At 40.7% G+C, this 22,465-nt stretch overlaps 1 non-coding gene across 1 annotated transcript; it reads left to right on the forward strand.

The window, feature by feature from the left end:
- Positions 1-7,054: 7,054 nt before the first annotated feature.
- LOC116761467 lies at positions 7,055-7,158 on the forward strand. The gene has a single exon (XR_004352032.1). It is a non-coding gene; the product is annotated as a U6 spliceosomal RNA (small nuclear RNA).
- Positions 7,159-22,465: the final 15,307 nt, after the last annotated feature.

A 22,465-nucleotide genomic window follows, 5' to 3' on the forward strand; every position in this document is an offset into this window, starting at 1 on the left:
TATTTTTCATATTGCAAATAATATTCACTATTTCACCATTACCTACAAAGCTAGGGATAAAAATGCTCCAGTATGGCTTTCAAAACTACTGTATCAATTAGACTTCCTTTTTGTATACACTACAGAACCAACTCTGGCTACCTTAAGCAGAAAAAGACATGGGCTAGTTCACAAAATTGAAGTTCCCATCATTTTCCTTCTTTGTATGATTGTTCTCAAAATTCTTATTCTTAGAGAATGTCTGATTCAGCATATCCCCAACTTCCTATCCCCAATAGGAAGACAGGGAACATTCCTTCTTCTCGTTAATAGGAAGACAGGAACAGAGAACAATAGGAAGACTGAAAAGCCACCTATAACTATGCCCACTGAGAAAAGAAAGTTCTTTCAAAGCAAAATCAGGATGCTGTTACCAAAAGGAGAAATGAATGGTAGGGAGCAAGACCCAAAAATGTCCACTACATTCAAAATATGGACCCAGGGCTTCCCTGGTGGCGCAGTGGTTGGGAGTCCGCCTGCCGATGCAGGGGACACGGGCTCGTGCCCCGGTCCGGGAGGAGCCCACATGCCGCGGAGTGGCTGGGCCCGCGAGCCATGGCCGCTGAGCCTGCGCATCCGGAGCCTGTGCTCCGCAACGGGAGAGGCCACAACAGTGAGAGGCCCGTGAACCACAAAAAAAAAAAAAAAAAAAAAAAAAAATATGGACCCAATGTGACTGAAGTAAAAATGGGGAGGAATTCTGTGCTTTCTTTTCTGAGACATCAGAGGTCAAAATGGGGGAAATAACCACCCATGAAAGCTAATGTCCGATAGTCTCAGTGTCCTTGGGGGTGGGGGAGAAGAGAGGCTAGTGGTTTGAAGGAAATGTTTTTAAAAATGCATGCAGGGACTTCCCTGGTGGCGCAGCGGTTGGGAGTCGGCCTGCCAGTGCAGGGGGCACGGGTTTGAGCCCTGGTCCGGGAGGATCCCACATGCTGCAGAGCGGCTAAGCCCGGGCACTACAACTACTGAGCCTGCGCTCTGGGGCCCGCAAGCCACAGCTACTGAGCCCATGCACCACAACTACTGAAGCCTGCGCGCCTAGAGCCCGTGCTCCACAATAAGAGAAGCCACCGCAATGAGAAGCCTGTCGACACAACTGGAGAAAGCCCGCGCGTGGCAGCAAAGACCCAACGCTGCCAAAAATAAATAAATAAAATAAATAATTTTTTTTAAAAAATGCATGCAAAGATTCAAGATGTCATTGTGAGTCGTGAGGATATAGATAAATTGTTTTCATTTTTTCTGTTATCAACCAACTTCCACATAACTACAATGTCCTTTGCAAAACACCCTATAGTGTTTTTTAAAAAATAAGTTTACCACTGTAATATAAGAACAGCCAGAATTTTATTAGGAAGAAAGTCAGTAGGGTAACAGTATCTTTAGGAGGGTAACGAGTCTTCCACTTCCAAATTCAAGAAAGGGGCAATAATCTCCCACAGTTCCCACATTCTGCTGCACCCAAGCATTGTAGGGAGCACCTTTTCAAAAATAAACGTAGCATCAAAAAATAGTATGTAACATGAAAGTCCAGTGAAGGTGAGGACATAAACATGATGAAAATCCTCAGTGCACATTTCTTAGAAGGAAAGAAAAACATCTGTGTTAAGAACATTCTGAAAGATATAGAGAACAAATTAGTGGTTACCAGTGGGGAGAGGGAAGGGGGGAAGGGCAAGATAGGGATAGAGGTTAAGAGACACAAACTATTATGTATAAAATGAATAAGCAACAAGGATATATTGTATATTACAGGGAAATATAGCCATTATTTTGTAATAAATTTTAATGCAGTATAATCTATAAAAGTATTGAATCACTATATTGTACACCTGAAACTAATATAGTATTATATATCAGCTATACATCAATCAATTGATAGATAAGTAAACAAACAAACAAATAAATAAAAGAATGCCTAGAGGGGTGGGATGGGGAGGGTGGGAGGGAGGGAGACGCAAGAGGGAAGAGATATGGGAACATATGTATATGTATAACTGATTCACTTTGTTATAAAGCAGAAACTAACACACCATTGTAAAGCAATTATACCCCAAAAAAGATGTTAAAAAAAAAAAAAAAGAATGTTCAGAAGAAAACCACACTGATGTGACTCCTGGTTCCTCCACCCATGTAGCTCTATAAATTCAAGTAAGTAACTGAATTTCTCTTAAACTCTGTTGACATCTGCAAAAGAAGGAACTTGGAGTAGATGGACCTAAGTCCATCCTAGGGCTAGATTTCTAAGATTCTAAAGCCATGAAACAATGAATCCCTGGGATACTGTGGGGCTCTTTCCTTTGAAATACTCTTCTCACACTCTAGTAGTTATTGCCATCTCTACCTCACTTGGGAGGTAGAGGATGCCTATTTGGGAGGAAATAAAGGCACAGGCAGTTAGATTTTCCTCAGGGTACGAAATACCATGTGACAAGTGGAATTCAGCTCTATCAGGGTACAAAATACCATGTGACAAGTGGAATTCAGCTCTCTCTATCAACAGTTTTATCCCAGCACCAGACATGCCCTTTTTGTATTTTATTTATTTGCTTTGAAGTCCTTGCATTATTATTTGCTAATTATAAATGCAATACATGGTTGGGGTAAGATCTGGAAAATCCAGAAGAACACAAAGAACAAAAGAAATGTCACAGATAATCCAGTTGCTTGGAGATAATTACCTTCTATAATAGGTTTCAGAAGAGCAAATCCAGAGCACAGTTAAAGCTAGCTATGGATCTATTTTGTGACCCAACTCAGTGGATTCCATGAACCTGAGCCAAGTTTCTTGGCATTATTGCCACTGGCTATCTCTTGGCAGTTACACAAATCATTGCTTCTACTTCACACATTTATTAAACAGCCAATGTTCCTAAAATACTCTATTATGAAGAGACTTTGATGGCTGCCAAGGTGAAGCAGAGATGTTCTGTCCTCAGGGAGCACTAAATCTAGATTTGTTCTTTCTTATGAAAAGAAAAATGACTCACTACCAAAACATATCTGTCTTCCTAAATTCCAAAATTAATCATCTTCAGAAATGTTAAGCTGGAACATTCTCAAAGAAACACATTTTAGCATTAATTTTTAAAAAAAATTTTTTTATTTGGCTGTGCCAGGTCTTAGTTGCCGCATGCGGGATCTAGTTCCCTGACCAGGGATCAAACCCACGCCCCCTGCATTGGGAGTACAGAGTCTTAGCCACTGGACCACCAGGGAAGTCCTAACATTAATTTTTAAAAGAGAAAAATCGTTTTTTTCTAAATTACAGATAACTTGGAAAACAGAGAAATGAAAAAACTATAATCTCATCACTTTAATATAATCAGCTAAGTTTTCTTTTTTCTTTCTTACCTTTCCTCCTTTGATTTATTCATTCTTTCTATTTTATTTTAATTTTTGGTTTTTTCTTTTATTTTGTTTTTCTTTGGTTTGTTTCTCTTTTGGTTTAGAATGTGTCCTTCTAGTTTGCCCTTTCTTTCAATGAACACTTCAGGTATGGATGGATCAGATCTATTTCTTGATACTACTGAATCACTTGACTTTTTTCTTTTTTTTTTTTTTGCGGTACGCGGGCCTCTCACTGTTGTGGCCTTTCCCGTCATGGAGCACAGGCTCCGGACGCGCAGGCTCAGCGGCTATGGCTCACGGTCCCAGCCGCTCCGCGGCATGTGGGATCTTCCCAGACCGGGGCACGAATCCGCGTCCCCTGCATCGGCAGGCGGAGTCTCAACCACTGCGCCACCAGGGAAACCCTGTGTGTGTGTGGTTTTAAACCACCAAGGCTAATTTGCAATAGCTGCCACAGGAAACCAATCGACATGGCTGGTAAGTATATGGACTAGAACTTGACCTAGGTTTTCTCATTCCAAAACCATGGAATTGTATTTAGGACTTGGGTTCAGGTTAAAGAATACCTAGTCCCTACCGTTGGCACTCTCACAACCCAGTGTCACCTCACCAGTGATGTAGGTTTATTATCACATTTACAGATGAAGAAACCAAGGCTAGATTTTCCAAGTATTACGTGACTCCACTATCTCTTAGCTACCTCTTCATGAATAAAAAGCATCCATAATTTCAGTTTCTTTCCACCATATCTTTGACCAGTATATTCAAAAGCAGCAGAAACGCTGTGATGTAGAGAAAGACACCACACTGGAAATCAGAAGACCAGAGGTCTAAGTCCTGTCCTACTGCTGTGGATGTTGAACAAGTCACTTAACCACTGTAAAGCTCAGCTTCCTGGCCTGTAGTAAGAAAATTGGGCCAGATCACCTCTAGAGTTCTATGTCCAATAATTGATGGTGATATTTCTTACCTTTATCTGTCATTTCATGGTAATGGTTAATATACTGCAAAAGAGTCAAAAGGCAGGAAGTAGAAACAAAAAGAGTTTTTAAAATCTGCAGGACTGAACACATAAAGAAATGTGTGTGTTTTTTAAATAACAGACTAAACGTGTACTTGCACGAAATACACAGTCTAAGGGCATTCTTTTCCATTTACATGCAGCTCTTTGAAGAGCTCACATGTCTCCATTTGGATGTTTCCTAGGCACCACAAACTCAGAAAGTAAAAAATGGAACTCATCATATTTCCCCGCTACCTTGTTCGGGTTCCCCACCCTTGCAAATGGTCTCCCTATCCGTCCAGATGCCTCTGCCAGAAACCTGAAAGAAGTTCTTGAATTGCCACGGGAGACATTCTTTTCCCTCTTCATTATCTATGTTATATCCACTTTGTGCATATCCACTAATAATACCTGTCATTTAAATCGGTGTACTTTTTTCCCATCCCCCCAGCATCACTGCTCATGGCATCCCAGACAGGGCCCTACTTTGAGTCCTCCTCAGTTCTTGACTCCTGTTGATGTCCTGGCTTCCCGTCTGCATCCTGCTCTATCCCTACCTCAGTGTCCTGCCTGCCTGTCATGCCTTTTCCTGCACCCTTCCTCTCTCACAACACAGTTTCTCTTTGGCTTCATTATCTTTGCATGTGCTGTTCCTTCTTTCTGAAACGCTTTTCTTCCATCCAGCTCATCCTTCAAACCTCAGTTGCCACATCCGCAGTCTTCTCCCCGTACAGCCCTCCCTCCCGTGTACTTCACAGCTCATCTGCTACTTCTAGGATGGATCTTACACAGACACATTCTCGTCTGAGTCCCTCCTAGCGTGTGAGCTCACTGAGGGGAAAGGATTTTATATATATGTATCCTAGCACCGAGGGGATCCTCAGTAAGTGCTTTTAGAATACATAGGCTTCAGAAGCAGGCAAACACATTCTGCTTGTGAGAGATGCAAACAAAAGCAGGAAATAGGAAAGTCTGTTCACTGACCTGGCATCCAGCATCGACACTGTATGTAGCAGTGCCAGGGATTAGCAATGTGAAACCAGAGCAAAGTATTCATTTCTAAGTATTTTAGGGGGCTTTGATGGGTAGACATGGCAGCTTTGGCAGTCTGGCTAAAAAGCCTATTTTGTTAATTAACCCAACAATTTTTGCTTTACTCCTCTTAATTCTTTGTCCATTTTCTGGACCTGTCCTTTAAATCTTTCTCTTATAAAAGACGAAGATAAGATTATGCGAAGTAGAGACCTCCTGGTTTGTTTTCAGAGAATAAGAGAATAAGGTGTCTTCCTCAAGGAGTCATATATTTGTCCTTTTGTTAGCAGATAGCCAAATTTTTAAATAATTATTTGTTAATTATGTGATTGCCTATGATTTATTTGTATGTAATTGTAGAATTTTCCATATAAACAGACATAAAGAAATACAATCATAAATTAAAAAAAATATTTTGTTAAACCGTTATGCCCTGATTTGAAGTTTGTAAGAAATAGTCTATAATCATGCCTTATACCCTGAGAGTGTGGACTATTTGATAAACTCTTCCAGAGTGAATAATTTTATTATCTAATTAGACTTATTCTGTCCTAGGCCAACAAGTGATGATATCACCATTCACTGACTAACAGGATTCAGCAGGGTTCGCTGAACCACAAGTACAGGGAAGTTGTCCTGGAAAAGTAGGTCTAATGGTAGCAGCCCTTACCTGGAGTCCAGGGACAAGGCCCCTGCAAAGAATCAGATGACACTATTTATAGAGTTATACGTTCAATTCATGTGTTCCCTAAGATCACCCCTATGATCACCTCAATTTCCCTATTTTCTTTTCCCATCCTAAGACTACTCTTCTAATTCAGTTCCTATTATTCTTTTTTTTTATAACAAGTATCTGTCTGTCTCTTTCCACTTTTTGTCTTATTATTATCTATACTCCACACGTCTAACTCCACTCCTTCACACCTTCTATCCCCTTCTATTTCTTTTTTTTTTTTTTTCTTTTCCCTTTTTTGTGGTACGCGGGCCTCTCACAGCTGCAGCCTCTCCCGTTGCGGAGCGCAGGCTCCTGACGCGCAGGCTCAGCGGCCATGGCTCACGGGCCCAGCCACTCCGCGGCATGTGGGATCCTCCCGGACCGGGGCATGAGCCCGTGTCCCGTGCATTGGCAGGCGGACTCCCAACCACTGCACCACCAGGGAAGCCCCCTTCTATTTCTCTTGTTTCTTTTTTCCTTACTGCAGAGTCCTTGAAGGTAAAGTCCAGTTTGGGATATTCTTTGAGGGCCTTTCCTTCTATGGATTGTAGAGTTAGCCATCCTCGTATCCAAAATGTATTCAAAAGAGAAGTAGACAAAGACATGAATCCTGAGCTTCCATAGGGGGCTGGATAAGCTAGGAGTAGGAATACCCACTCCATCATTTCTGTATGTTTTTCTGACTGGTTGAAGCCACCTTCCTCTATAGCCAATAGCCTGGGGAATCTATGGAGAGATCTGCTCATCAATAATAAAAGGGGTCTTGGCCCTGCATTTGTTTTCAACTAAATGAAAGCATAAACCCTCTCCAGGACAATCTCAGGCATTTTGTCCAAATTTCTCCATTCCATGTCAGCCGGGTGACTGAATTTCAGACTGAGAGAGGTTCAGACTGAATTAAGAGTAAACTGGTGCTCACTTCAGCAGCACATATACTAACATTGGAACAATATAAGGATTAGCATGGCCCCTGCACAAGGGTGACATCCAAATTCGTGAAATGTTCCATATTTTTTGTGAAAGTAAAAAAATCCCATTTTAAACTGCATCAAGAAGAATAAAACACCTAGGAATAAACTTAACTAAGAAGGTGAAAGACCTATACTCTGAACATTATAAAAAAATTAATGAAAGAAATTGAAGATGATATAAGGAAGTGGAAAGATATCCCATGCTCTTGGATTGGAAGAATTAATATTATTAAAATGGCCATACTACTCAAAGCAATCTACGGATTTAATGCAATCTCTATTATTTAAAATACCCAGGACATTTTCCACATAACTAAAACAAATAATCCTAAAATTTATATGGAACCACAAAAGAACCTGAATTGCCAGAGCAATCCTGAGATAAAAAGAACAAAGCTGGAGGTATCACCCTCCCAGATTTCAGACTGTACTACAAAGCTACAGTGATCAAAACAGCATGGTACTGGCACAAAAACAGACACATAGATCAATGGAACAGAATAGAGAGCCCAGAAATAAACCCACACATCTATGGTCAATTAATCTATGACAAAGGAGGCAAGAATATACAATGGAGAAAAAACAGTCTCTTCAGTAAGTGGTGCTGGGAAAATTGGACAGCTACATGTAAAGCAATGAGATTAGAACATTCCCTCACACCATATACAAAAATAAATTCAAAATAGTTTAAAGACCTAAATGTAAGAATGGAAACCATAAAATTTCTAGACGAGAACATAGGCAGAACACTCTTTGACATAAATTGTAGCAATATTTTTTTTGGATATGTGTCCTAAGGCAGAAGAAATAAAAGCAAAAATAAACAAATGGGACCTAATTAAACTTAAAAGTTTTTGCACAGCAAAGGAAATCATCATCAAAACGAAAAGACAACCTATGGAATGCAAGAAAATATTTGCAAATGATATGATCGATAAAGGATTAATATCCAAAATATATAAGCAACTCAATATCAAAACAAACAAATGACCCAATCCAAAAATGGGCATAAGAACTGAATAGACATTTTTCAAAGAAGACATACAGATGGCCAACAGGAACATGAAAAGATACTCAACATTGCTAAATTATTAGAGAAATGCAAATCAAAACAACAATGAGATATCACCTCACAACTGTCAGAATGGCTATTATCAAAAAGTCTACAAATAACAAATGCTGGTGAGGATATGGAGAAAAGGGAACCCTTGTACATAGTTGGTGAGAATGTAAATTAGTGCAGCCACTATGAAAAACAGCATGGAGGTTCCTCAAAAAACTAAAAATAGAACTATCATACAATCCAGCAATTCCACTCCTGGGTATATATCCAGAAAAAAAGAAAACAATAATTCAAAAAGATACATGCACCTCAATATTCATAGCAGCACTATTTATAATAGCTAAGATATGGAAGCAACCTAAGTGTCCATCAGCATGAATGGATAAAGAAGATGTTGTATATATATATATATATATATATATATATATATATATACACACACACAATGGAGTACTACTCAGCTGTAAAAAGAATGAAATTCTGCCATCTAAAGCAACATTAATGGATCTACAGAGTATTATGTTTAGTGAAATAAGCCAGAGATAGAAAGGCAAATACTGTATGATATCACATGTGGAATTTAATAAACAATACAAACAAATGTATATAGCAAAACAAAAAGAGACACACAGATGTAGAAAACAAACTAGAGCTTAACTAAAAGGGGGAGGTACAAATTAGGGGTAAGGGATTAAGAGATACAATCTACTATGTATAAATAGATAAGCAACAAGGATATATTGTATAGCACAGGGAATTATAGCCAATATCTTATAATAACTTTTAATGCAGTATAATCTGTAAAAATACTAAATCACTATGCTGTACATCTGAAATTAATATAATATTCTAAATCAGCCATACTTCAATTAAAAATGAGCAAATGGATCTCTCTAATGCATCTATTGGAAGACAATCTGCAATCCAGGGGCAATTCTACATACAGTAATTTGCTCTGAGGTAAAAAATGTCACAGTTATTTCACAAATCCCAAGGACAAAAATAAGGTAATGCACAATTCTTTGTATGGGAATACTAGTAAGTCCCTTGTGTAATAACAGCAGCCTTCAGAGGAGAGAATGCCTCCATCTTGATTTTAAGCCCTGAACATCTCACACCTATTATAAGGAAACCTTGTGATAATATCCTTGCTGCTTTGAGATATGAAATATGAAGTTCCTTTCTTCACCCACTGTGACATTTAAGTCTGTCCCTTACCCATTTTTTAGTCTCCAAATCATGAAGGAAGTCAGTTTGAGAGTTTTCAGAGAAAATGTCCTCATCATCTGATCTGTCCAAGATGTGGTCCATTTTGGTAAATTCCCTTAGCAAACTGTAAGGCACACAACTGAAAAAGATACTGTTATTATGTCTTCTGTCTATAGCTTAGGCCTGCCCTAAACTTCTCTAGAGGGAGAACACTGGATCTTTCCGGCGCCAAAGAGCACCTGCTACTCTTGTACTGATTTCATTCTGTGTGAATAATGTCTAGTGTAGCGCATTACACGAGATAGGAATAGAGAGGCTGGATAAATATTTGTTGACTGAATCAATAAATGATTCAAAGTGAGATTCTGAATTCTGAAGCCATTGCAGCTCTTTGTGCGTACATGCAAATGCGTGTGTAAAATAAACAAATAATAAATAAATATGCTTCTTTAAAAAGTAGAGTTAAAAAAGTGTCATATGGTTCAAAGGAAAGGAGTAAGTCTGTGCTACCATCATGATTTCTAGACCCAAGACGTCCTCCTCCCAACATTTACTAGTTTCTTCTTTATTCTTCCACAGAGATTCTATGCATAAATAAGCAGCTATGTTTATATAAATGCCTTTTAAAATACAAATGAGAGGATATTATCTTGGAGTCCATTTCATATTAGAGCTGCCTCTTTTTAAAAATTGTTAGATGGTATTCCATCATGAGTCTACATCATAATTTGCTAATCAGCTCTTTATTGATGTTTATGTACACTGTTTCTAATCAATTGCTACTGCAAACAATGCTGCAGTGAATATCCCTACATATCTATGTGTATATGTACAAGAGTCTCCATTGGATAACCCTAAAAATAGAATTGCTGGGTCAATAGATACGTATATTTTACATTTTTGATAGATTTTACCAAATTATGCTTTGAAGTGGTTAAATCCATTTACACTTTCAGCAAAAATGATGAGACTGCCTGTTTTCCAACTCCTTTTCTAAAACCATGTGTTAGAAAAGTTTTTGATCTTCGCCAATCTGGTATGTTTAAACTGGTATCTCACTATAGTTTTAATCTCTTTTTATGAGTAAGGTTGAGCATCTTTGCCCGTACATATGAAACTCACTTGTACTTCCTTTGCTATGATAATCCCTTGCCCATTCCCTATTGGACTATTGTTATTTTGCTGGGCTGCTTATATGTGTATAGATGTGCACACACACACTCACACACTCAAGTATACTTTTAAATGAATTGCAATATACTTGTGATGGGGGCCTAAGGCAGTGGTTTCCTATCTGTGGGCTTTGAACCCTGAGTTGGGGGACATTCTATACCTACCCTGATAGAAAGTGGTCCTGGAATGTATATACATTTCTATAGATTCAAGAAGTACTGCTGAATGTTTCCAAATGTATATGCTACTGTTATTAATAAATTATAAATGGATTTAAAAACATCCTTGATATCATAGTAGCTTTTTTGACATATGAGGGGTTCTGGAAAATCTTTTCCTTTAGAAAAGTTCTTCCAATTTAAAAAGGTTATAAACGATTGGTTTGTATTAGTATACATTTTTATCGTGTATTAACATATGCATAAATATTTAACAAATATTCATATGAATGTGTGCTTCCTCTACTCTAGCAACCATATTAAATGGTTTATATCTTTAGCAGGTGAAGATGATGAAGGAACAAAACAATCAACGCTTTTTCACAAATTGAGATGAGCATCTTGACCATTCCTATTCAACTGATGTCTGCCTAGTTTATGACCATAGGTCCCTTGACTATCTCACAGGACCTACCACACTAGATATTCATGAGATCAAAATTAGAAGCATTATAGAGAAGAATGTCAACCCCAACGCTGAACTTGGAAATCTCATCATTCGGTCCTACCAGGCTGAGGAAGTCTCCAGACAGGACCCCAGAAACTGCCCCCTGGGAGCTCAGCCCTGACTTACTTCTGCATCGCGCCTTTAGCTGCATCGATGTTTTGGAGAAAGCCATTGTTTTTCTCTGTCAATTCTTTCTCCTTCCCACCTGGCTTCATCTGCAGAAGCATCTTGACACTTAGCTTCATGAGAGCCATTTCTTCAGCACTGCAGGGGCAATGGTGTATTTCTTTCTATTTGTAAACTGATGTTTGTTTTACTCTTTTCCTATCGTTGACAATTATTTGTAATTTCTCACTGCTGTAAATAATATAGTAATGAATATATTTGTTTAGGAATTTTCAGTGCATTTCAGTGCATTCAGTGTATTACTTACTTAGAATACTTCCCTAGAAGTGGAACTCCTGGTAATAGGATATACTGATTTGTAAGGATTTAGAAAAATATTCCCAAATTACTTTCCTAAAGGTTCAACCAATATATATTACTGGCAGCTGTGTGTGAGAAGAGGCACCTTCATTTCAGCCTGATAGGCAAGTGTTAGCTGCAGAGCAGAGAATTGAATTGTTAAGAGTATTTAAGTACTGTAGTGAGAAAAATAATAGCAAAAGGAAATAGGAAAGAAGGTAGAAAAGGGTGAGACAGGTTCTAGGAAGCTCATATGAAAAGCCATAATAAAGGGTCCATGCGAAACGTAACTTGTAGTAACTAGCAGAGATCAGAGGTGGTACCCAGCCTTAAACATAAAGAAACCTTTCCCTTTGTGCACTCAACTAACTATAGTAAATTGTCACTGGAGGGTGGTCTGGTCCCCAGGACCCCGTGGGACAGAATCCCTGAGGGACAGAGGGGATGGTAGACTGACAGGAATGGAAGTGATTAGCAGGGATGGTCCTAGAAGAGTGATTATGGCTGCGATTAGAAACAGAGGGAAGGAGAGGCACTGGGAACCACAGAGATACTGGAATTATCTGGGCGACCAAGGGCCCGGCCTATCACTCTGGGGCAAAATTGAGCTTTATCTTTGACCTGTGTGGGGATCCACAGTGGATGTTGTTCAAAGGGGACCCCTCGTAAAGAAGCAGCAGGAAAAGGCCAGAACCTTGAGCGCAACAGAAAAGAATAAACCTTTGATCTCTTTCAGGAAGGACACTGTGACCTGCCCGATCTCATCACAGCTCCCATCCGGACAGTCCGTCTGTATCCTGAAGCATTACTAACACAATTCCAAGCTCTGAAAGACAATGACCACTGAGATCTACCTAGTCTCTTTCCTGTCCGAAAATTAGAATCCTGTACAAATAATAAGGTTTCCTTATTTTGGTAACTTTTTGACATCCTAATGGCTTCCATTGGGTGATTTAAAAGGAAAATCTATTCTTCTCAATTCAGGTAGCTACACAAATTCTGCCTCCATACATTTCCTCACATTTCAAATAACAGAGTCCTAATGATGGCTTACGTTTGTGCGGCTCCTAATAAATTACACAGTGTTTCTCACGTATGTCCTTATTCAGTTCCCACGACAACACGGTGGGGAAGGTATTAGCCCCATTTTCTGTGCACGTTGACCAAGGCTCTGGGAGTTCGCATGATGTACTTAGCAAAGCCAGGACCCAGAACTGCCATATCCTCACAGCTACTCATAAGGGATTTCTCCCCCATCCTAAAGATGATCTAGATGAAGGCTCTCCAATAAAACTTTCTGTGATGATGGACATGTTTTCTACCCTGTTCATTTCAGTAGCACCAGCCACCTGTGTCTACTGAGCACTTGAGATGTAGCTAATGCAACCGAGGAATTGAATTTTTAATTTAATTGAAATACATTTAAATTTAAATAGCCACCTGTGGCAAATGGCTACCATATTGGACAACTCAGAATTTTCTAGACCAGGGATCGGCAAACTATAGTCCACAGGCCAAATTCATCCTGCCATCTGTTTCCGTAAACAACATTTTATTGGAACACAGCCATACCCATTCCTTCATGTATTGTCTGTTACTGCTTTGGTGCTGCAATGACAGAATGGAATGGTTGCAAGACAGACCTAAATTTGGCATGCAGAGCTTAAGATATTTACTATCTTGCCCTTTACAGAAAAAAAAATAAAAGTTGCCAACGCCTGTTCTAGACCATCACTTTTTTCTATGATGCTTTTTCTATGGGTGTTTGCTACAATGAATCAACCGAATGCATTGAATAAGAGCTTGGATTTTGGAGAGTCAGGCTGGGTTCGTATCACAGCATCAACACTCAGCAACTGGGCCTAATCTTAAGGTTCCAGGTCTCACATTCCTCATGTGTAGAATGGGGTTTAACACAGCGCAAAAGCTGGGCGATGGTATCTATCTATTTATAACAGTAGGAATGGGAGCTATTGTAAGGTTTCTTTGGCTTCAAATATTACAAATAATAATAATATGCTTACACACGTACAGCACCTTCAGTTGAAGAGGCGCTTTCACTAAGAAGTTTCTTTGATCCTCACATCTACCCTGTACAGTCAGTCAACCACGGCAGATCCTAGTACCTCGATTTTTTTAGATGCAGAAACGGACACCCAGAGATGATCCATGATCTGCCCCAAGTTTTATTGCTAGAAAATGGTAGAAACAGGATTTCAACCTGCCAACCTCTGGCTACAAGTTTTGCAGTCATCCTACCATTAAACATAAATTTGATACCCCATATGTTGTAATGGATTGGTTAGCAGCCTTCTTACCTCAAAATAAGCCATCTTTTGAAGCTAACTTTTGACTAGTTATGTAGTGTGGATCCTTGCTATTCAAAGTACGGTCTGTAGATCATCAGTATAAACTGGGAGCTTTTGCTAAACATACAGAATCTCAGGTTCCACCCTAGACTCACTGAATCAGCCTCTGCATTTTCGCAAGATCCCAGGTGATTCCTAGTCATATTAAAGTTTGGAAGTGCCTGCACTCTAGGCCCCGTCAGCTAGAATCTGTCTTCTTCCCCTTCCTACATCCCATCTCTTCATTCCTACATGTTTACACTATGGGCCTCTAGGACTGTTAGGTACAACTGAATGGATCCCTCCTCCTTCCACCCGCACCTCATCAAAACCTTTAAAATTACAAATTTGGAGAAGCGTTAGTCAAAAGGAACAGATCAACTGTTTTAAAAGACAACCAATGAAATCTCTAACTTACATTTTGTGAGCGTTTCCTCTAGGCCAGACCACCCAGATAACCTTCTTCAGTACCTGTTAGCTGGACAATTTGAGATATCAGAAATTTAAAAAAATGGTTCCAAGAATCAGGGATTTGGTGTCACCCTGGCCCTGGCAAGGTTATAATGTGCAGGTATGGCTGTGAAATTGTATATACCTGGTGATATCCTTGCTCTTCCCAATTTGGTGATCACAAATACCTCTAAGTTCAGTGGGGTAGACTAGAAACAGTCAAGTTTCCCTGGAAAATTCTGGTGATGCCTCCTCTCCCCAGCGCCAAAGGCAGAGAGGAGGCCATTGACGAGGGTGCACAATTCGGCAGGTGAGTTTGCAGTTGGACTCGCCCTCTCTGACATTCTACTTGGAATGTGGCACACGTGACCCTTCAACCCCCCTCTCACAAGGTTCCAGGTACGCAGTGCTCTCCCGCTTTTCTTTTACCTGCATCTCCAGCCTGTCTCCCAGCTTCCTTGCTTCTCTTGCCAACTTTCTGGAAACAGAATCCTTCCCCCGCCCCAACCCTCTGTCCATCATCTACTGGCCTCTGACAGGAGGCTCTGGGAGGCTCTTCCCACCTCGGCTTCTCCCATGCCTGCCCTTTCATCTCCTTGCCTGAACAAAGCATCTGAGAGCTTCTGCGAGGGAAGACAGGACTTCACCTACTCTTTCCCCCCTCAGCAGGAATGAGGAAGGCAGTTGTTCATGTTGCAAACCAGGGCTGCTCCTACTTTATGGCTCGGTCACCTACTCGCCTTTGCCTACCACGTTCACAGCCCACTCTCACTTCTTCCAGGACTTCAGTGCTAACTTCACGTTTCCCTCTGTACCTCATCTTCTCCCCTCATTCTCCAGGAACTCAGCACCTAGGCGAGGGGCCTAACATTCTGACTTTGCAGATTCTCAGTCCCTCAACTCTTAAGGCTTTCCCCTTCACCTACCAAAATTATTCAGCAGCACGGAGATGAAATACAGAACGTTTTTTCATACATATAAACATTAGAGTTAGATCAGTGTTGGAAACCTGGTTTTGTCATTTATTAGTTATTTGATTTGCAGCAAAATTTAATTTTTTGTCTGAAAAGTGGGTTTGATAATACCTGCCTAATTGGTGTGTCGAGAAGATGAAGGTAATAGTGTAAAGAAGGAGTTTAGGGTCGAGCTGGACAATTGCTAGTGATCCCGCTAGAATGTGGGTTCCATGAAGACAGGAGTGTTTGTGTGTTGTGTTGACTGCTGTACCCACAGCACTAGAAGAATGGCTGGCACATAATAGGTGCTCAGCAAAATTTTGTCAAAGGAATGGGACGAATGCGCACATGGTGGCCATGATTTTTATGGCAACAAATTAGGTCTTGTCATCACCCTGAGCGTTTCCTCAGATAGAAGCTCAATCTGAGATGTCTCACCTCCCTCCTGGGCTTCCCTATGCTCTCTTCCTAGCTGGGAACCCAGACTCCCTCGCGTTGCCCCCCCACCCCTCCACCCCCAGTGCCTGCCGGGCTAAGCTTCAGCCTTGGGTACCTGTCCCATATCAGGACTAGGCTCCTAGCTTTTGTTGTCCCAGGTGACCTCATGTTTCTTTAGGAAAAATCACAAGATTCTTACGAGCGGTTCCACCACAATTTAATAACGACAACAACAGTAATATCTAACACTTATGAATGTTTCCTGATGCACCAGGCACTCTTCTAAGTGTTACATATATGACCTAATTTAATTCTTACCACCTTCCAAACAGGGGGGGTTCTGGGATTCAAACCCAAACCTGCTCAATCTGGCTCCAGGGACCATGTCCTTAAGCGCCCCTGTACACGACTATTCTTCTCAGTGTTACTCAGCAAAACTGTATGCATCTCTTGTTGCTTCCCAAACACGTGGGCCCCAGCAGCTGTTTCCTGTCTCGCTCCGTTCCTTTCCCACTGCCAGGCTCGCTCCCAAATGCCGCCAGCTCCCTCCACCAGCAGTGACCCGGCCTCTGCGTTGCGGCACTGATGGAGGCCACATGATGTGAATCTCCTCTCCACGACCAGACAGCTCCTCGGTGTAGTGCTTCTCCATTCAGAACACACCATGTTTCCCTCACCCTCTCCCACGGCCCTTTTAAGCTCCAAGAAAGTTCTTTTCACTCTCCTTCCTCAGGCTCCCTGGAAGACCCTTGTTTGTTTGAGGGGGAAGGTGGGATCCTATTCCATCTGGATCAATTCCCTTGCAATTTCAAAAACTCTTTTTGAGCTCCACTTCAGGCATCCCACAAAGAAGCTCACAATTTCTTTGAGGATATGGACATCTTCTTACATCTTCTCACATCTTCAAGTTCTGCCTCTGTCCTGTCACTTTGCCTCCGTGTGCAAACCACGTCCTATTTCCCCTCTTGTAGGAAAATATCCTTCATCCTGTATATTTGAGCTACGATCTTTTATGTCTCTTTCCTTTTAACAAAAATTTCTCAACATTTCAGAGACTGTATGTTGCTCATTACATATTCTTATGCTAAATGCTTTCAGTATGGCTTCTTGTTTGCAAGGCTTTTGTTAGTTTGTCTGTTTGTTGCTTAGTTTTCTATTTTTAGAGGCTTTGATTTTTGGTGGGGTGAAAATAGTACACGTTTCTCACACTCATTTGACTCCACCACCAGAGCAGCTTCTGAGCTCAAAGCACTGTGTCTCATGGACCACACTTTGGGAAACCCTTTTATAAGATCATAGATACTGTAAGTAAAGTTCCAGGCACACAGGAAGGTCTCCTAAACAGCAGCAACCACAGTCATAGGGCGTCCCCACTGTTGCATCTTGGAATTCTTGACCTTGGCAGTTTTCTTGAACGACTTCTTGTCCACTGTCATAATCTCTAGGTGCTCAGAAATAGGCTTTCTCCCAGGCCTCAGCGAGGTCTAACCCCAGCATCCGTCCCATCCAGCAAGTTTTGGTCCCAGCTTGTCCTCACTGCCTGTCACCAGGCCACCCCCAGCCCAGCGAGTCCTGAGAGGTGGCCTTAGTATCAAGAAGGATGTTGGATTCCTGTGAAAACCCTAAGCCCTGTATATGTTGGCAAAAGGCCTCACTGAGGGCCCAGAGATTTCAGAACTAAAAGCTAGAGACAAGTGAATATGTGTTTATGTATGTTCCCAAAGGAATAGGAACTTTTAATGAGCACCTTTCCTTGGCGGGTTCTGCAATATTTTCATTTACTAACATTGTTGTGAAGCCAGTAGTTAGTTCACCGAATCTGCTTTGAATGTGCCTCTTTTAAAACTTTGCCAGGACAGAGAGATCCCTGCAAGCTACTTCATGTCTCTGAGCTTCCCTTTTTTCATCAACAAAATGGAAGAACATCGACCTTGAAGGCTTATTGTGAGTAGGAAGTGAAATGCTGTGTATAAAGCACCTGGTACAGTCCCTGGAGCACAGTGGGCACTAAAAAAGAGAAGTGACGGCCTGAAGGAATAGAACACGTAAAACCACATGTGACGGTCTTGGTCACACAAGGAGAACATTGCTTGGGATAAGGAGAACATTACTCATTCTGCATCTGGGAAGCCCCTGGCTTCCAGCCCTTTAATAAAATGATAAAGTCACTGTTTTTAAGGATACTGAGTTGAAAGAGAGAAAGGGCATAAGAAGGAGAGGGAGGAAAACTGTGTTTTGCCTGAGGTTAAGGAAAGATCTTGGAAGCCCAAACTCTCCATTAGACCCTAAACAAGAGTGATGTCAGAGTTGGAACTGTATAGAAATTGCTAGGGAGCTCGTAGAGAGAGAAAGATTAGGGAAAGTAGTGCCTGCCCCTCCACAGATATTTAGGAATCAATATGTGTGTGAAGTTCCCTTATGTGGTGGTAACGGCATCCTCACCTCTCTTATCAAATATTCATCAGCTGGTTATTGAATCTAGGACAATGTGCTAAAGAAGGCAACAGATAAAAGGATGTGCAAGACAGTCTTTGCTTCAGTTTAGAAGAAGGTAAATGACAACAACAGTCAGTATATGTTGAATGGCAAATGTTGAGCGGCAAATATAGGATTGCTACAGGATCTCGGCGATAAGGGATTATTGGATGGATGCCTACATGGGGGTAGGACAGCTGTTCTAATGCTTTTAGAGAATTTCACACAGTGAGTATGACTTTAATATTATTCAGATAAATGAAGAGTAGGGAAGAAAATCTTCCAGGGAATGGGAACTGTCTTAAATGCCAACATAAAAGTTCGAACTTAAATAGGACTTGATGAGGAGATAGTTTTTCTGACACATTTCATTGTATTTTATTCAATTATAATTTAATTGGCATTTTAACCTATTAAATAGGAAAGAAGGCAATGGCAAAAGGCATTTATGTCAATATGTATTTATAGCCATAGCTATATTTTTACTTTACGTAGATAATTTGCAGGATGTTCACCCGAAGGTTAAAAGAGGCTATTTTGGAGTGGTGGACATTTTTGTGATTTTTATGTGCAATACAGATTTCAGAAAAGAGAGGAGAAAGGAAGAAAGGCAGGAAGGCAGACAAGGCCACTGGCAATGGGGAATTAGTATTCCCATGAAAGGGCATGACATGAAACAGTCATGCTGTAGGAACACAACCGTTTCAGGCAAGGTTTAAGAAAGGAATGTATGGCTTCTAAGCAAGCTGGTAGAAGAGGAAACAGTGGTTTGGGGGCACTGGGATGGGTTTTCCAAGACAAGCCTTGTGAAACTCATTTCACTTCTTTTTGCAGGACAGAGATGCCATTAGTCTCTCCTGCACACAAAAATCTTCTCTCAAACATTTTAAACCATGCATTTGACGTAAAATGAGAAAAAGGGGATCATTGTGGAAGCCCATATCAGTTAACCATGAGAAGACAATTTAATTTTTCTGCTAATGCAAAAAAGAAAAAACAAAAGGAGGTAGAACACATGAGCCCATGTATTGGCAGAAATCATCAGTCATTTAAAGCTGTGATTTCAGGACCTGGGTGCTGACGGCTGCTCAGAACTCTGGCTGAGGCTGATTTCCAAGGCTCCATCCCCCTCAACCCCCAATCCCCCAACCCCCTACCATTGGTTGGCTAGTGAGTGGTGCTGATACTTTGAAAGCACGAAGAAGACTCTTGGAACTCACAGAGTGTCTAATCTACTGTCATGACCGACTACATAATTTATGGGGCCCAGTGAAAGTGAAAATATGGGGCTCCTTATTAAAAATTATTAAGACTGTCAAGACAGCAACAGAAGAACACTAAATCAAGGGTGGGGCTCAGGTAACTGCGCAGATCTCAAGCCTTTGAATCTGGTTTGTAATTAAGCCCGTGCTGATTTTACGTTTCAGATATGTTGGAATTTTACTTAAAAGTTAGGAGGAGAAAGGTTTCTCCTGTTAGAAAAAAAAACAGCAACAACAAAAGACAGAAGGAAAACAACTGACTTCAATCCTTTTATTTCCTACTTTAAAGAATATTGTTAGGGCTTCCCTGGTGGCACAGTGATTGAGAGTCCGCCTGCCAATGCAGGGGAAATGGGTTCGTGCCCCAGTCCAGGAAGATCCCACATGCTTGCGTACCGCAAAAAAAAAAAAAAAAAAAAAGAATATTGTTAAAAATCACAAAATGAAAACAGTTTAATGTCACAAGAAGTAAAACACTATAGAAATATGCAGACTAAAAATTTTGCCTTACAATCCCATTTCTCTCCTCAGAGGTACGTATCAATATTTTGATCTGTATTCTCCCAGATACTTATCTATCCATATCTACATTACATATTCAGATACTTTTTAATATAACATTACTGGGCTGATACTGCATATTCTGTCCTATAACTTGCTTTTTTCCTCAATATCTTAGAACTTTCCATGTCAGTCTTATACATCTTCCTCATTCTTTTTAATCGTTGTATAATATTTCATACTATGGATTACCATAAAGTATGTAAACCATCCATTTCCTCCTATTCCTGAATATTATTTTATTTTCAGTTTGGGGGATTGTTGTTTTTATAATAAACAACTCTACAATGAATGTCTGTGTCCATGCCTCTTTTTGTACAGCTCAGGGGCACTGCAATTCACAAACCTGCAGAGTTATAAAGGACAACTAACGTCCAAAAATATATTGAGGTAAGGCTACGAAGAGGACTTGAAAGCAAGGCAGAATTTCAGGAAACAGATTTCAAGAGGTAGATTGGAGTTGCCTTTAAAGCATATGAAAAGCGGCAGAACTTCGACAATGATGCCCTTGGCCAAAAAGGGCATATGCGCTTTTTCCTGAATATATTCAGAGTATTTTTCTTGGATACATAACCTATAAGTGGATTTGCTGGGTTGAGAGGAATTGAGATGCAAAATATCCTACCCCACGGCACACAAGTTTTTTTTTTTAATAAATTTATTTATTTTATTATTATTTTTTTTTATTTTTGGCTGCATTGGGTCTTCGTTGCTGCACGTGGGCTTTCTCTAATTGTGGCGAGTCAGGGGTGCTACTCTTCGTTGCGGTGTGCGGGCTTCTCATTGCGGCAGCTTCTCTTGTTGCAGAGCACGGGCTCTAGGCGCACGGGCTCAGTAGTTGTGGCGCATGGGCTTAGTTGCTCCATGGCATGTGGGATCTTCCTGGACCAGAGCTCGAACCCGTGTCCCCTGCATTGGCAAGTGGATTCTTAACCACTGCGCCACCAGGGAAGCCCAGGCACACAGGTTTCAATGGTAAAGTTGGTGAGATAATAAGCTTGGCAAAAGTATAAACTGTGTTAACTTTGGAAAAACAGTGTGGAGCTATATACTGAAAGCTGTACAGCTGTATCATATCTTTCGACTCAACAAAGGTGCATCTGGGAATAATCAGAGATCTGTGCAAAGATATCTCTATAAAGATGTTCATAGCTCTACTAGTTGTAATATTGATAAATATTCTGATATTCAGAAAATTTGCACCAATATAACCATATGGGTAGTTAAAATATTGAAAATCTTTTGTGTGATTGATAAAGAGATGCTGCTTGCATCCTTTCTCTCAAGTCCCCGTATACTGCCTGCCTCCTAGATCCTCCCCCAGATCCCTGCCATTCAAACACTAAACTAAGGTTCATGCCTGGCAGTCTGAAGCCTCCAGAATCCAGCTCTGGTCCGACTGCCTGGTCATTCTGATTGGGTGGCCCATGTCTGGGGCTGTTAAATGCTTTCTATGTATTTTGCATATAATCCCTGGAAATAATGTGGAAGTTCAACAATAGGAATTGGTTAACTTTAAGACCATGCAGCTATTAAAAACAGTGGTTTGGGGGATACTGAAAATGGGGAAAATATGCATGTGCGGGAGCAAAGGGTATATGGGAAATCTCTGCACCTTCCACTCGATTTTTCTCTGAACCTAAAAACTGCTCTAAAAATTAAAGTCTATTTTAAAAAATTATAATCTGAAGATACATGATGTCATTGCAAAATATTTAGAATATACTACCAAGTGGGGGAAAAGGCAGAATACAAAACAGTATACCCAATATAATCCCACTGGAAACATGTTTATTCGCACTGATTCACAGAGAAAGGCTAAAAGAAAACAAAAATGTCAACAATGATTATATGCGGAAGACGGGGTTATACTTGATCTTTGTGATTTGCTTTGCTGCTTATCTGCATTTTTCAACACTTTTTGCAATGAGCCTGACAACTTTCAGAATTAGAAAAAAAGTATCGTTTTAAAAGCAAACTGAAACTAGTTTCCTAACTGGGAAAAGGCAATCTTTCTTCTTGATTCACACATTTGCCATACTTGCTGGAATACAGCTCCCTGGGGAGTGAGCCAAAGAGTAAGCCGGGAAGGCCGACAGGAGTTCAGTGAAAACATCTGGGAGGAGTGAGGCTGGCGGAGGAGGGGCCGGGAGGCTGAGAAAGCAGCCCGTATCCAGGCTCCTTTCACTCTTCCTACCTCCTTTTGTTCAGACAGTTCGTTTTTTTCTTTTGTTTGTTTGTTTGTTTGTTTTGCGGTACGCGGGCCTCTCACTGTTGTGGCCCCT

Source organism: Phocoena sinus, chromosome 10, assembly GCF_008692025.1.
Source record: "Phocoena sinus isolate mPhoSin1 chromosome 10, mPhoSin1.pri, whole genome shotgun sequence".
In the NCBI taxonomy this organism is placed as follows: Eukaryota; Metazoa; Chordata; class Mammalia; order Artiodactyla; family Phocoenidae; genus Phocoena; species Phocoena sinus.